General features: G+C 37.3%; 1 pseudogene; it reads left to right on the top strand.

Moving 5' to 3' along the window:
• Nucleotides 1–7,118: 7,118 nt before the first annotated feature.
• LOC127633175 (macrophage-capping protein-like) lies at nt 7,119–14,251 on the top strand (annotated as a pseudogene).
• The last annotated feature ends 1,320 nt before the right edge of the window (nt 14,252–15,571 follow it).

The following is a 15,571-nucleotide window of genomic DNA, read 5'->3' as shown; positions in this document are numbered from 1 at the left end:
ATCAGAGGACAGACAGCGTTTTGCGTACGAAGGTACCACCAGAAACTGGTTTCGGACAGGCTACTGAGGCAGCTTTATGTCACATTGCTAAGATACTAGCAACTGATTATAGTCATCTGGTGTCCACTAAAGGTAATGTGTCTACTTCATTCATCCAACCGAACCACAATGATCTATTAATCTAGAACAAAATCAAGAGTTTTAGCAATAACAAAGTGTATATTTCAAAACTATGATACTAATTTCTCGCTAGAAACGGAATCAAAAGTTGGAAAAAGTGGAAAACATTTATTTATACACAATCAGCCCCCACTTCGGCTGCCATTTTGTTTCTTCAGCTCAACCATTGGGGAACGGTGCGCACAGGAAGGATACATCTATGCTGCCTTCAAAAATCGTGGGGGGGATGTATTCAAGAGGGATGGGCCAGAACTGAAATCTGATGCAGGAAGTTATTTTGTACATGCAGTCTCTCCACTAAAACATCCGTTCCTCTTCTCTCTTCTCTCATGAAACTCTGCAGGATCCTCCGACTTCAACTTGATCTGTGTTCTAAAACATCTGTAAAAAATTCATAAAAAGTCAGACATTGTGCACCCAGAACATCAAAACTAAGCCTCTTTTATGGTTGCTTTCTTGTTGGGTAAAATGTATTCATTCTTGTAGAAAAAGAGAGAATTTCTGACAGTAGGAGAGACACACCTTTGTTTCACTTCTAGTTAATTTCTTTAAGTAGACGTGCAATCAAGAGCTTTGCATAAGTGACTTTTTAAATGGTTGACCTTTAACATTCCAAAGCTAGTACAAATGCAAATCTTGATCTTCACTCTGAATTCTTCAAATAGTGAATTGGATAATGATATCCAATAATGTGATTCAGGAATGGCCTATTTTGCCCTGTATATACACCTTAAACCAGAGTCATGGGACTGATATTGTGCCACCACTTGCATATTCTCTGGGGTAATTCTTGTCAGAATTGCCAGTACATCACTATTAATAAAATATATAATGTTGGCTCCACCCTTCTATGTTCCAATTTATAATTTTGTGGTCTACATTTTGATTTGTTATGACCCTTATCAACCTCTTTATTATGTTTTGAATCACATTCCTTCTTCTGTGGCACTTGTTTTATAATCAGTTCTTCTCTGATCTGTTGTTCTAGTGTGCTACTTACTTAAGCCATTTCCTTGTGATGATATAAAATTTTTATGTTCTTAAGACATTGTTATAACATTGTTATAACTGTTATAATAATGCATTGCAATGTTCTACATTCACATTTGCTGTATAATGGGCTTATGAGCAACTAGCCAAGCTCCTTTTGTTAAAATATACTGCATTAAAAGTCATTCGAGAGTTTGTATGTTTATGTGTAAAGTCTAGTATTTCAGCTAATTATCGGTTGGATGAGGCAGGTTGGATAAAATTATTATGTGAGGTGAGCAGGTCCAGGATAAGCTACAAAGACAAAAAAAATTGAAATGCCAAAAATGAATTAAATACTAACTGTATTGACTGACATTTTGAAGGCAGTCATTATTTTATTTTTATTTTTGCCTGAGTTGCCATGTTTTGCCATACTTCATCTATCAACTCTCTTATTATTATAAGCAAGCCATTTATAGGTCGATTTCTCTCAGAAAAGTCAAACAGTGTCGCAAGATTTGAACGAGACTATCTATTTACCCAACCAATGGAAGACAAGTGAATTGGTTGGGGAAACCTCTTTGAAAACAATAATTATTTCTGCAATTCAATTTGGTGACACAAGTGAGATAGAAATGACACACTTTACCTTAAAAGAAGAAGCCATTAAAGGTGCACTCAGTAACGTTTTGTTCATGTCATCTTGGACTTACAGTTACATCTAGTGGTGTGGATGCACCATCATTCAAAATCAATCTTTTTCAGTTACAGATGCCATTGTAGAATGTCACTTTTCACAATCAGCCATGATTCTTTTAATATATAACAAGATGTTTACTGATATTAAGTGTTAAGTAGTATTCAGCTGGTCATGTGATTCTAAAATGGCCTCCCCCATGAGAACGCCCCTCCCCATGTAGAATAAAACCACTTTTATAAGGTGATATAAAAGTGGTTACTGATATGGCTACAGTCCTCATCTCATGTGGGCATTCATGATTTCATATATTTAAAAATTAATTTCTTTAGGGTTCAAACCTTTTTAATGGGGAAAAAAATGACTGAGTGCACCTTTAAAATGAGAGTTTCTTACATTCAATCTGTTCACAAAAGAGTCTGTAAATGTGATTGAAACAGTGAATGGGTGTTCCATCCCTTTTGTCACCACCAAAACAACATTGATAAGCATTGTTATACAACTGCATTGTTTTAGAAGTTTAACTTTTAAGGCGTTTAACTGATAATCCTGAAATCTTGCGAATCAACACAGGAAGTAGATAGTGCCAGCTTGCATGTTCTCTGCAGTTCTTAATGACTCACTAGTTTACAAATTACAAGTGTTACATGTTTATTTTATTTATCAAATGCACAACAATACAGCACACAGCAGTAAATGCATGCAATGAAATGCATTATCTGCAAGCTCCATGCAGAAAAAAGAAGAAAAATCGAAATTAAAAGTTGAAGCTAATCTAAGGTATAAACATACATTAAACATTTAATGAAAACGTTTAAGTAGAACACACTTTAGAAAAGCTACAATGTAGGTGTAGAAATATGATACTCAATATACTAAATTAAAAAAGAAAACCATATTTGGAAAGATTAAGAAAGGCTGTGGCTGTTAAGCAGTCTTATCACCTGCAGATTAAAACAGTCTCTAAGTCTGTTTGATCGGTATATGGAATACTTCTGTACCGTGTGCCTGAAGGTAAGAGACCAAACAGCTAATAGCTGGGATGATGACTGGTATCCCCTCTGATAGACCTGGTGTTTTTAAGTCATCTTTCAGAGTAAATGTCCTGTAGGTTTGATAGCTTGCACCCTATGATGAGTTGAGCTGCCTTCATAACTTTCTGCAGCATTTTTCAATCATCTGACACACTGTCGTTGCCTTATGCACATAGTGCTCCTGTTTGAATTTCTGTACTTCAGCTTAAATGGTGACACTTTCACATTTGCTTACTTACAAAACTGGAATGAAGTGTCTGTTTTGACACGTTGCTTCAGTGTGAGAGTGGGGTTATCGACAAGGTTGGGCAGTGTGACCAGTGTGGTTTTAGAATTGAGACAACATGTCATTGTTTGTTCATAACATGGATCACACATATAACTTCAGTCTCAGAGGATGAATTGCTTAAAGCAAGAGGTTTTCAAACTTTGTAATGCCAAGAACACCAATCCTAAATATAAAGAAAGATTTATATAAAAAAAAAAGACCCATTTATAAAGTGTGAGAAAGAAACAAGTGTTCGTTTCGGTAATTTGTGTGGATAAAGTAAATTATTTGATAAAGTTAATTTCCCCACCATGCCAAAGTTAAACTTTCAGCACACCGAGTCATGTGACAAAACAACATGGTGCCAATCTCAGCCAAGTTTGTCTTTCAGAGAAACTGCAAAAAAACTACATCTGGTAAGAAACCAGCTTAAGTTTTCACAGCAAAACCTGTTTGAGTCAAAAGTCTCTAGTTTCAGCCGATATGCCATTTTCAAATTTGCATAGATTTATCGCGAAACGGCATGTTGTTAAACACGCACATGGATGTAATGCAGTTAAGGATGGGCAAGGAGGAGGTGGGAACCGGCTGAATAGTCAACTTTCAAGTTTAATGAAATAAATGAACTTAAAACAACATAAAACATAAAGACACACAGACACATTCAGCACGGCCTCGTGTGTCTCTCTCTTGAACCGGTGTCTCCAGCTGCCCTTTTTAGCGCTGTTTTGTGCTGTTCGCTGCACAGCTGCATCTCTTCCTCAGATGCTCTGCTACTCATATCGGACTCTTAGAAATAACAGTGAAACAAAATGGCAGTTCTTGTCAATAAAGAGCAGACTGAAATTGACCCGGCAGATATGGAGGATGGTGAAGAGGTGGAGGAAGAGGAGACAGGGGAAGATAACAGTAAAGCACATCAGCTGACAATGCAGATGATGCAAAATCCACAGATCCTCACGGCGCTGCAGGAGAGGATGGATGGGCTTGTGGAATCCCTCAGGATACATGGAGAGCTTACTAAAGGTGGTGAAGCAATGCGTTAATGCCCTTAAAAACCTCCACATTGAAGTAAAGTTTATGAAGAAGTCCACAAACTGGAATGGAAATACGCCACACTGTATCAGCCTCTCTTTGACTAGCATAGTGATATCTTGAGAGCAACATACGAACCCACAGACGAGGAGTGTGAGCTTCCTCCTTTGCCATCATTTAATTTTTACATTGGTGCCAAAACTCGGTAATCCTTTAGGGTCTTCCTCATCTTTCTTCTATTCCTCCACTTTTCCTTAATTTCCTCCTGCTTATGGTCAGCTCTTCATCTTTCTTCCACTCACACTCCTCATCTGTGGGTCCACCACAGTGGACAACAGGACTAACTGTCCATAAAAATCCTACATTCACTGTTTTGAAACCAGTGAAGACTGAAATCACACTAGAGGTTAAGTCATTCACTAATTAGGGAGCAATGGAGCAATGATGTTGGCCATAACTTTTAATTATTTATTCAGCTTTATAGAAAATCAGCTGTAATGTCTATAACATCTCAAATACATGAATAACCGACTCTCCTGGACACATAAAAAACTATCTGATGAAAAACATCTGACTTTCTATAGCTTGAAATTACTTAAAATTTCACAATTTAGTCCCACTGTCCAGATATGTGGACATACATTTTTAGGAAAACTTTAGGATTTTTTTGCTTGTTTATTAGGTGTTACTAGTTACAAATGAAAAAGGGAAATGCTCACAGTAGTCATGTGGGGGTCTCAGCAGGTTAAACATCATATGTGCTAAAATGATTTTATTGTGATAAAATCAGGGGTTAATTGGCATTACACTGTTAACCAGATTACAGGTTTTACAGAGTTACGTTATCGACAATAAAGTTGTCATATTGGATATAACTTTACACAAATAGGATTAGTAAGTGGTTTTATCTCACTAAAATCATGTTAACGCACTGCAAAAAATATTTTTGTCTTGTTTTCCTGTAAAAATATAGAAGCATCCCTAAAATAAGATGGCAAAATGGTGTGAGATATTCAGAATTGTCTCAGTAAATATATATAAGTAAGCTTATATATGCTTGAAACAAGAACAAAAATTATTTGCATTTGGGGTTAGAAAAATATATTCAAGATTGATGTAAGCATTTGTTTGTTACCCCATTTTGTTATTACCTCGTTACCCCAACAGTCTTTCTCATTTCAAGCATGTACTGTATAAGCTTAATTTAAGATACAGGATATTCTCTGAAAACAAGTCTTAATATCTTAATAGAAAGAGTCTTTTTTACTCCAATTTAACTTTCAAAAAAGTGATAGGGGAGAATTAGAGTATAAAAAAAGCACTTCACTTCATTTTGATCTGTTTCTCACCCACACCTATTATATTGGTTCTGAAGTAATGGATTTACACACTGGAGTTTTATGGATTACTTCTGTGTTTACTTTATGTGACTTTTGGAGCTACAAAGGTCACCATTCACTTGCATTGTATGGACATAAAGAGCTGAGATGTTTTTCCAAAATCTTTGTTTGTGTTCTGCTAAAAATAATCATACACATCTGGGATGGCATGAGGGTGAGTAAATGAGAGAGAATTTTCATTTTTGGGTAAACTATCCCTTCAGTGTTTGATTTTTGCAAGAGCATACTTACTGTAGGACTGGATTTGCTTCTCTACATCACATGATTATTCAGATAAAAATGTGTTTGATGATGTTTCGTTACTCAAACAGAAATGTACAACTATCTAGCACACTTCACCTTTTATAATGCCAACCATGCTTCCTCATCATGTATCCCTTCCTGGAACTGATAAGATTATGTTACATAAGGAATACTGACATCTCTATTCATGTCTTAAAATGGATCATAAACTGTATCATAAATTCATAAAATTTGCAACTGTAACAGCAACAAACAGCAACTCTTGAGCTTTCAAAAAAATTAATTTGAATAAGGAAATAGCTCTCTGTTATGGTTTATTGCAGTGTATGAAGCATGGAATCATGCCTTTTGGAGATGAACGAAATGTATAATGCCATGTGTATTGTGACTGAAAGGATTATGTGGTACTGAATGTGCTGATAAAGAGAGAGCAGTTGTGTAATTTACCTATCATCACAAACGCTGTCAAAGATTGTTGTTTCATATGTGTTCATAACAGTAACTATATCAGAGCATAGAAGATACCATTAGATGCTATCTTTCCTTTGTGAAATATGTGAGGGCTTGTTTGCCTCTTACTTTGTATGGCATGTCTCAGTAATAAAATGTGCACTTAGTGTTGCCATGACCCCTTATCAATATATGAGATGTGGCCAGCGAGTCACTTATAATTTATAATACGGCCAGTTGTGGGTTGCATGTTGTTGGGCATGCCCATAACAAAACAGAGTATGACCAACCACTAATATCTGACTCTTGTCAAATATCCCCATTAGTATAATCACTATATTAATCTCATTATTACTCACCATTGTTTTATATGTGTGTGTGTGTGTGTGTGTGTGTGTGGTGGATGGGTGTGTGCATGTCTACTTCTACCCTCTAAGATCACCTTAAAAAGTGATTCCCAACCTTTTACCTTTAGGTGTCTCCCTTTTCTCCCCCTTATCTGAGACACCTGATTCAACTAATCAGCTCATTAGTAGAGCTTTCCATGAACCTAAACTGGGTGTGTCAGTTTAGTCAGACATTTTACAATGCTGGGGATTTCCAGGATCAAGTATAGGAATCACTGACCGAAACTACTTTATCCTACTGTGGTAGAAACAAGGTCACAAGCAATTGCTTCTAGTATATACATTCCAGTAAACAGAGTATTTAATAGTTTTATGTATAGCCAACAAGGCTATGGCTCAGACTATTTAATAACCTTTTACCTATTTTTATGAATTTAAGCCTATATGAAGTCTTTAAAATGTAATTTCCTCACCACTTTGTCTCTCTGCAGAATGCTCCAATTTCAGGCCGCTCCAGGACAGTTTGGGAAAGAGGTGAGGCAGCAAGGGCTGAGGTGTTGGCGAGTGGAGAAGATGAAGGCTATACTGCCTTTGTGGGGGCTTTTTTCAACGGTGACTCTTACTTTGTGCTGGATAACCTGGGTGACCAGGGAACAGACCTCCACTTGAGGATTGGTGAGATGGTTGCTATTGATTTGCTCATTGGCTGTGTCCAAAAGCATAGACTCAAATCTGGTTTCAGATTGCATATCAAAACATCATAATGTCATGTTTAATGATTTAAAAAAAATTTAAGTGAGCTTTGGACATTACTAAGAAAATACAATGCTAATTTCTAGCTAGTAGTTATAAATTAAAAGAAATGAAAAATAGGACCTTATAAACGAAACTTTTAAAGGAACCATTTAATTCTTTAAACCAACCAGCACACCGTGCACACAGGTTTTGGGATATCAAAGTCAGAGAAGGCTGGATTAATAATCAGTAGACAGGATATTACACAAATATTTGATTCGGATGTGCCTTAACACAACAGCATAACACTGTCCTGACCCATCAGTGTTGGGGTCAGTCAGATGCAATGATGGAGCGGTGTATGGGATCTGAATCTGAGATAATAGCCTGCTGACTAAAATTATATGCTTGATCAGAGAATTCAGCAGGCCTGCCCATGCGTGAGTACGCAGAAAGATGGAAAATTATGCTTGAAAGGAAAGGAGAGGGATAAAGAAGGAAGTACTTTATCTGGTGCTTTAGGTAACTCTAAGCTGGCTGTCAGTGCAACATGTGCCTGTTCCAGCTGTTCTCTCTCACGCATGCCCCCTGTCTCTACATTTCACTGGCAAACTGGTCTCCATAGCCCACCCCTTACATCTGTGCTGTGTCCCTAACCCCACCATATCATTCATTCATAATGAACTACAGTTACACATAGACTGTATACAGATCAACAAACTACAGTAGATTCAACATCTTAAAGGGGCAGATTGGCTTATTTGTGACTGTTGATAAGAGTGGAATTCATTATATGCAAGTAATTAATTGGACCAAATCGATTATTTTTTGTCATTTGGCCAGAGCCCTAACTGGGCCATTATGAGCAGTTACTACTGTGCCAGTACTAAAAAGCACCCTCATGCCTTATAATGGAGATGGTGTGTTTTTTTGTTTTTGTGCCACAAACTGCTTTGCATTTGGGTCAAACAGCTCCGCTTTAGCTTAACTATACCAGAAACCTGTTGCTCAGTATCTAATGCTGAAAACAGAGGAAGTGACTTTGGCATTGGTGGCACTTCACATAGGGCAGAATTGTGTAAAATTGCACTAGTGTTAACACGCTTGGTGCTTTCAGTGCAATTTGTTATCATTATGTTGATTCTCTTCATCAGTGTATAAATACTAAGTGGTCAAATAAGTGTTATGAACTTCTCACTGCAGGTTGTTTTAGTCGGTTAATTTTTACAGTGTGGCAAACATGTTTACAATCTTTACAGCTAATTACAGGTTTAATTGCTTCCTAATTGCATTCTCTTATCGGTTTTCTCATTTTATCAGCATTAAGGTTATAAATAAACAATACATACATCATTTTTTTTCAATTTGTTTGTTAATTATATGTCTCTCTCCCTTTCTCTTTCCATTTCAGGAGAGAAATCATCTTGTGAGGAGCAGGTAGCTTGTGCCTTGTTGGCAACACAGTTGGATAACTTTCTGGGTGGAGATCCGGTACAACACAGGCAGGTTCAGGGCTATGAGTCTACAGAATTCATGAATCTCTTCCCATGAGGTGTCAGCTACAAGGTGAGGTTTGTGTCAACACCGTGAAATATAAATTTGACTTTATCTCCATTCAAATTGATGTCATAATAGTTACATTTGTATGCATAATTACTGGGATCTTTACACAAAGTTAAAGTGAGCTAAAACCATGCTCAAGCACTAAAACAGTGTTCGGAATAATTACTGCTCTTACTTTCAATATTAAAACAGTGACTAAACATCACAAGAAAAAAATATGTGGTGTACTCTATACCCTTCACTTTGCAGGATGATCATTCTCAAGTTACTGTTTTCTCTCATAAGAGGTGGATTGTCAATGACCCTGATCAATGTGTAATTAAGAGAACCAATTTCTCCAAGCAGATGGCTGCAATCATGTGATTGATAGGTTACACTCTCTACTTGCAGAATTCTGATCTATGAGTATGTTTTTAATACTGAATAGGTATTTTCTATGTTTGTGGGGTATGAACTGTGATAAAGAAATTTGGTCAAACTTAAGCATCATCTTAAGAGCAACTTTTACATTTGCATAATTTTGAAGTGTTGTCAGTGATAAACACATAATGAGAAACACAATAAACAGGCTATAATGAATTTATGCATAATGCATGTTTTACTTTTTATTTTATTTTAGATTAAATCATGCAAAGGAAAGTAATCTAATAGTTCATTTTCAAACGGAGTGTCTATGTTCCTTGCATTTTCATTCTTTCTTCTGCCATTTCTTTCTCACAGGAGGGAGGTGTGGAGTCAGGGTTTAGAAGGCCGCATTCTAGATCTGATCCCATTCAGAGGTTATACCATATCAAAGGAAAATGGAACCACAGAGCCAAGGAAGTGGATCTGAGTTGGGAGCGTTTTAACAAAGGAGACTGCTTCATACTCGACCTGGGTGAGGTATGTGTGCATGCCTGTCTGTTGACCAATGTATATATGAGCAGTGGCCGAGCTTAAAAGAAGTGCATGAAGGTCAGATAAAATATTAAACTGAGCGGCATTTATTTAAGGATAGATAGCACAATCTTTTTAAGCAAAAGATTTTTCAAAAAGAAGTTCTAGGACACTTGACTTCATACATCTACTAAAATCACCTTGGAATCGGTTCAGTTTTCAGTTGTGATTTGATATTTTGTTATCTATTCCAGAGAAATTCATACATTTTTAAGTATGACTTGTGCCCATATAGTGTTTGGGGACATTGTCATTATTTTTAAAGTTAGGAATTGCGCTGCATATGTACACAGTAGGAGTGTAAAATAGGTTGCTTGATTGCAATTAAAAGTAAATGTGTAAAGTATATTTTCATGGACTTCTAAAACCAGATGATTTTTTTATTCTACAGATGATTGTGTCATGGATAGTCTCTCCCTAGGCAAATCCCAGATCAGCAACATCAATGAGGGAGAGGAGATTTAAGAGATGCTACAGGTAGCAACAACTCTGCCCTTCTGTGATTAAGATTTACTCTGCTCTTTGCATTAACATATGCCAGTGAAAATGAAAGCATCCTTGTTCACGCATAGTGAGTCTTCACAGCATTTAGAAGGCTGCTATGTGCTCTAAGTGCACTATTTCTGCATTTTGTTAAAATTGATGAACAGGTTCTTGGTCCAGTGTCACAGCTGAAAGTAAGCACTCCAGCGGAAGACAGCCAAGCAGATCTATCAAATTCTGCCTTCCTCTAAGGTACCACAACACGCTCAGAATTATGTTAGGCTTGTGTTTAGTAACCTAAACTGTGTAAATAGACAATTTAAGAGCCTAACTGTAAATTTAGAGACTAGCTGCAGATGTTTGGATGAATCCTAGCCATCTGGAATCTCATCCATATCTATAATGTCTGCTTGGTTCACATATTTGACTCCCAAATCCTTTAAAGGTCTAACAATTATTTTCATATGTAATGTGCATTAAATTTGAAGAAACTGCCAATTAATTTAATAGGTTTCAGATGCAACAGGGTCAATAAAGATGACTATGTGTCAGAGAAAAGTCAATTTGCCAAAGACTTGCTAGTATTTGATGACTGCTTTATCCTGGACAATGGGGTCAATGGAAAAATCTTTGTTTGGAAAGGTAAGAACATTTTTTATTCGTGTCATAATTTAGAATTCAGCCCAAAAAATGTATTTTGTTTTGAATTACATGTGTCTGAACTGGTTACTTGTCTATATAATTGCAATTTCATGAAAGTATGTGTGCTTTTTTCAGTCATTGAAAATAAAACTGAATTGACATTATATTATTTTCTGTGACTGGCAAGAAGCAGTGCCAATGCAGAAGAGAACATGGCAGATGACTTCATCCAACAAATGAATTACCCCAAGATGAAAACACAGGTTTGTACTTGCAGACCTACTTGATTCCTTGTGCAGTTGTTTAATATTACAGGTGAAGTGTGTAATGTCTGATCTAAATGGGTAATCTCACTCCAAACTCATGCCATTGGCTGAGCTAATGTTATGTCTGGCCCAGTGAGAAGGGTATAGCAGCAGGCCGAGCTCCAAAAAATGGTGAGATCTCCAAACTGGCAGCAAAGGAATACAGAGCCCTTAACCTAAACCTTTCCTTAACCCTGACTGTGGGCGGAAGTGTCGCTCCCTTTTGCAGCTGGTGCAACCCCTTACTTCTGAAGTAACCCTGCCCGTTGGCCGTGGCAGGCGTGGGACACAGGTGGTTGACAACTGTAAATCAACACGTGAAACAAACATGAACCTTAACTAGACTATGACTTGTCTTGACTATGACTTGACTAACAAACACAGTTACATTAACAATACTTGACAAGAGACAATGGCAAACATGTGGGCTTAAATCAGATCCCTCAGATCCCTCCGATGCATGCTGCCAATTGTTTAAATTAGTAGCGGTAGTCATTCGTCAAACAAACAGCTACTCAAAGAGTCTTTTCAAGAACATATGTTTATTTTATGTAACGGCCTAATTGTCACTAAAGTGCCGCAATAACAGTTCACAGCTTGTATATGCACGGCCATCATATCTAAACGTGGTCTTCCCTTGCAAGTCTACTTATTATGTGCAGATGAGGTTTTAATTCACACAAACAGCAACTAAAACAGTCTTTTCAGGCATATCATTTTTTATTAGTTTTTTTAAATGGACAGCCAAACTCTCACAAAAGCACAATGATAACAGTTTAAAACTTGTATACTCACAGTGAAAACATGCTGATCGAGTGTGATTATCCAATGCATGCAGCCAAGTCTGTTTACATTAGCACTTGTCTCTCTCTCTCTCACTCACACACACAAACTTTCTTTTTCATCATTGTGGGGACTCTCCAAAGACTTCAATGCATTTTATGGATTTTATACAGATCTAACAATAATGTCTTTCCCCTACCCTTAAACCTAACCAGGCCTGTGGTCAGGGGTGGGGGGGGGTCAAAGGGTACAGATGACCCGGGGGCCCATGCAAAGCTCTATGGTTGACCCTTAATGGGATCAAGTACAACAATTTACTTACTGACTTATATCACCAAAAATAGAATGTATATGTATTTACATGAAAAATACAATAATTGTTATCATTAAAACACATTTCAACTTGTCATCTGATTCTGATCCCCATCCCCCGCTGTTATGTGTAAATGGTGTGGTCAAAACACCTGGCCAATCAGATGTGCGGGACACACACGATGTGCATTGTGCAGCTAATGTAAAGTGGGGACTGACTAGTATTGACGGTATTGCAGGGAGATAAAGACCTTCTAAAATCCTAATCAGTTTAATTAAGACATTTACCCATCATCATATAAACTTGGCAAAATAAAATAAATCATTATATTGCACCTTCTTCATGTTACATTAGACAGTCACTCAATTTTAAAGGTGACGTGCAGGTGTCGCGAGCCCTGCGCATCATGAACGCATCATTCAGACATGTCCGGGCAAGCCTGAACCTTTATTTCTGCTGTCTGGGATTACTTGGCTATGTAAAAGACCAACGAAGCACCATCAATGTTGATGGCTACCCAGTCTGTAAAGTTTGCTGCAAAAATTATCGGCTCAGGCGGGAAACACTTCAAACCTTAAGCACCATCTCCGTGAGCACCATCCCACGGAATTTGCAGAGATGAATGTACAGTCAAGTCCATAAATATTGGGACATCGACAAAATTCTAATCTTTTTGGCTCTATACACCACCACAATGGATTTGAAATTAAACGAACAAGATGTGCTTTAACTGCAGACTTTCAGCTTTAATTTGAGTGTATTTACAGCCAAATCAGGTGAACGGTGTAGGAATTACAACGGTTTGTATATGTGCCTCCCACTTTTTAAGGGACCAAAAGTAATGGGACAATTGGCTGCTCAGCTGTTCCATGGCCAGGTGTGTGTTATTCCCTCATTATCCCATTTGTATAGAGCCAAAAAGATTAGAATTGTGTCAGTGTCCCAATATTTATGGACCTGACTTTATGTGGAAATACAGTACAATGGATAATAAATTATAGCCCGTTTCATAAAAACACAAGATTCAATGAGGGTTTACATGATTTATAATGACAAGTTAGGCTAAAGTTATGTTCATGCTTTGTCACATTCACAAATCAGCAAATGGATTTAAACCCTCGTTGAACTTTACGATGAATTTTTTTTTCTTCTTTTTTTACGATTAACATTTGTATTGATTCATACATCCAACACTGAAAAACAAAACATATACAGTGGATATAAAAAGTCTACACACCCCTGTTAAAACCGCAGGTTTTTGTGATGTATTTTTTTTTTGATAAATCATATAAAAACAAAATTCAACTTTAATACAAAAATTACAAACTATGCAATGCCACTGAAAGCCAAAGTGACACATTTCTGAGAAAAATGTATAAAAATTTGAATAACCTAACTGCATAATGCATGATTTGATTACAGCACTCAGTCTGTTAAAAAGTCTGTTAGCTTGTCACATCTTGACTTGGGAATATTTCCCCACTCTTTGCAAAAACTTTCCAGATCTGTTAAATTGTGGGGCATCTCTGATGTACGGCCCTCTTCAGGTCCCCCCACAGATTTTCTATAGGATTCAGGCCTGAGCTCTGTCTGGGCCATTCCAAAACATTAATCTTTTTATGCTGAAGCCATTCTTTTGACTTGGATGTGTGCTTTGGGTCATTGTCATGCTGAAAGGTGGAAGATCTTTTCATTTTCAGCTTTCTAGCAGACCCAGAAGGTTCTGTGCCAAAATTGACTTGAACTTGGAGCCATTCATGATTCCCTCCACCTTCACTAAAGCCCCAGTTCCAGCTGAAGAAAAGAAGCCCAAAAGCATGCTGCCACCACCATGCTTCACCGTGGGTATGGTGATCTTTTGCTGATGTGCGGTGTTGTTTTTGCACCAAACATACCTTTTACAATTTTGGGCAAAATGTTCAATCTTGGTCTCATCAGACCATAACACATTTTTTCCACATGGTTTTGGGAGACTGGATATAGTTTTCTTTTGTCAGAAAAGGCTTGGTCTTGCCACCTTGCCCCATAGCCCAGACAGATGAAGAATATGGGAGATAGTTGTCACATGTATGGAGCAACCAGTACTTGCCAGAAAGAGCTGCAGCTCCTTTAATGTTGAAAAAAATATGTAGCCCTCACCTAAGGGATACCTTTCAACAATGAGATCCTGTTGATGCTTTGTAAGCTCTTTTTGGACCATGGCACTTGTAGTAGCATGCAACCAAGATGTCAGAAAAGTACTACTAGAACAGCTGAGATTTATTTGGAGTTAATCATAATCACTTCAAGTGAAGACAGGTGTGTACTATTTCACATGAGCTTGATGATTGGTTGATACTGAACATAGCCGCATAACCAATAATAAAAGGGTGTGCGCACTTATGCAGTTAAGTAATTCAAAGTTAAAAAAACATTTTTTTGCTCTCAAATGTGTCACTTTGTTTTGCAGTGGCATTAGCATAGGCATAGGTTGTAATTTTAACATTAAAGTTGCAAAAAGTCTGATATGATGTATCTGTTTAATTTTTTACATCACAAAAGCCTGCTGTTTTAACAGGGGTGTGTTGAATTTTTATATCCACTGTATACACAATCAACATTTAACTCCCAAATCAAAATTCCCCAGCATTCTATATGACCCTTTTTTGAAAGCCACCACCATCCCCATCTCTGAGCACCACTCCTGAAATGGGGGTGCTCCAGCCGACTTTCAACCCATTAAAATCACTTGTCTGGTGATCATAACACTGGATAGGACCAAGCGTTTATTCCCTATATTGATGACTACCTCATTGCCTAAAATACAGGGTCTGGGGCACAATAACATTTGAGTACTCAATACGTCACACATAAAACTCAGAATCCTCAACCAAAATTCATGGATCTTAATGTAGCGGGTACAGGATCTCCGTATCAGCTGACAGTTAAACATTCCCAGCAATCTGTGGGATAAACATAAACAATGTGAGTGATCAGCTCTGGTCTTGCTGGGTTATCTATTTTCCCAAAACGTTCACATTAGAACAAACACAAATGTTAAAAGATAAACTGTCACAAAAAAAATCTTGCAAATACACAGTGTTTTCATTTGCATATTCAAAATGCTGTTCAGTGTTACATGACTTTCAGAGCTTTTACTCAGTTCAAATAATATAAATGATATCAAACTGATTCAATATCAAAAT

This window comes from Xyrauchen texanus, chromosome 40 (assembly GCF_025860055.1).
Source record: "Xyrauchen texanus isolate HMW12.3.18 chromosome 40, RBS_HiC_50CHRs, whole genome shotgun sequence".
Lineage (NCBI taxonomy): Eukaryota > Metazoa > Chordata > Actinopteri > Cypriniformes > Catostomidae > Xyrauchen > Xyrauchen texanus.
The sequence above is the reverse complement of the archived record's forward strand: the minus strand, read 5'-3'. Positions and strand labels throughout refer to the sequence as shown.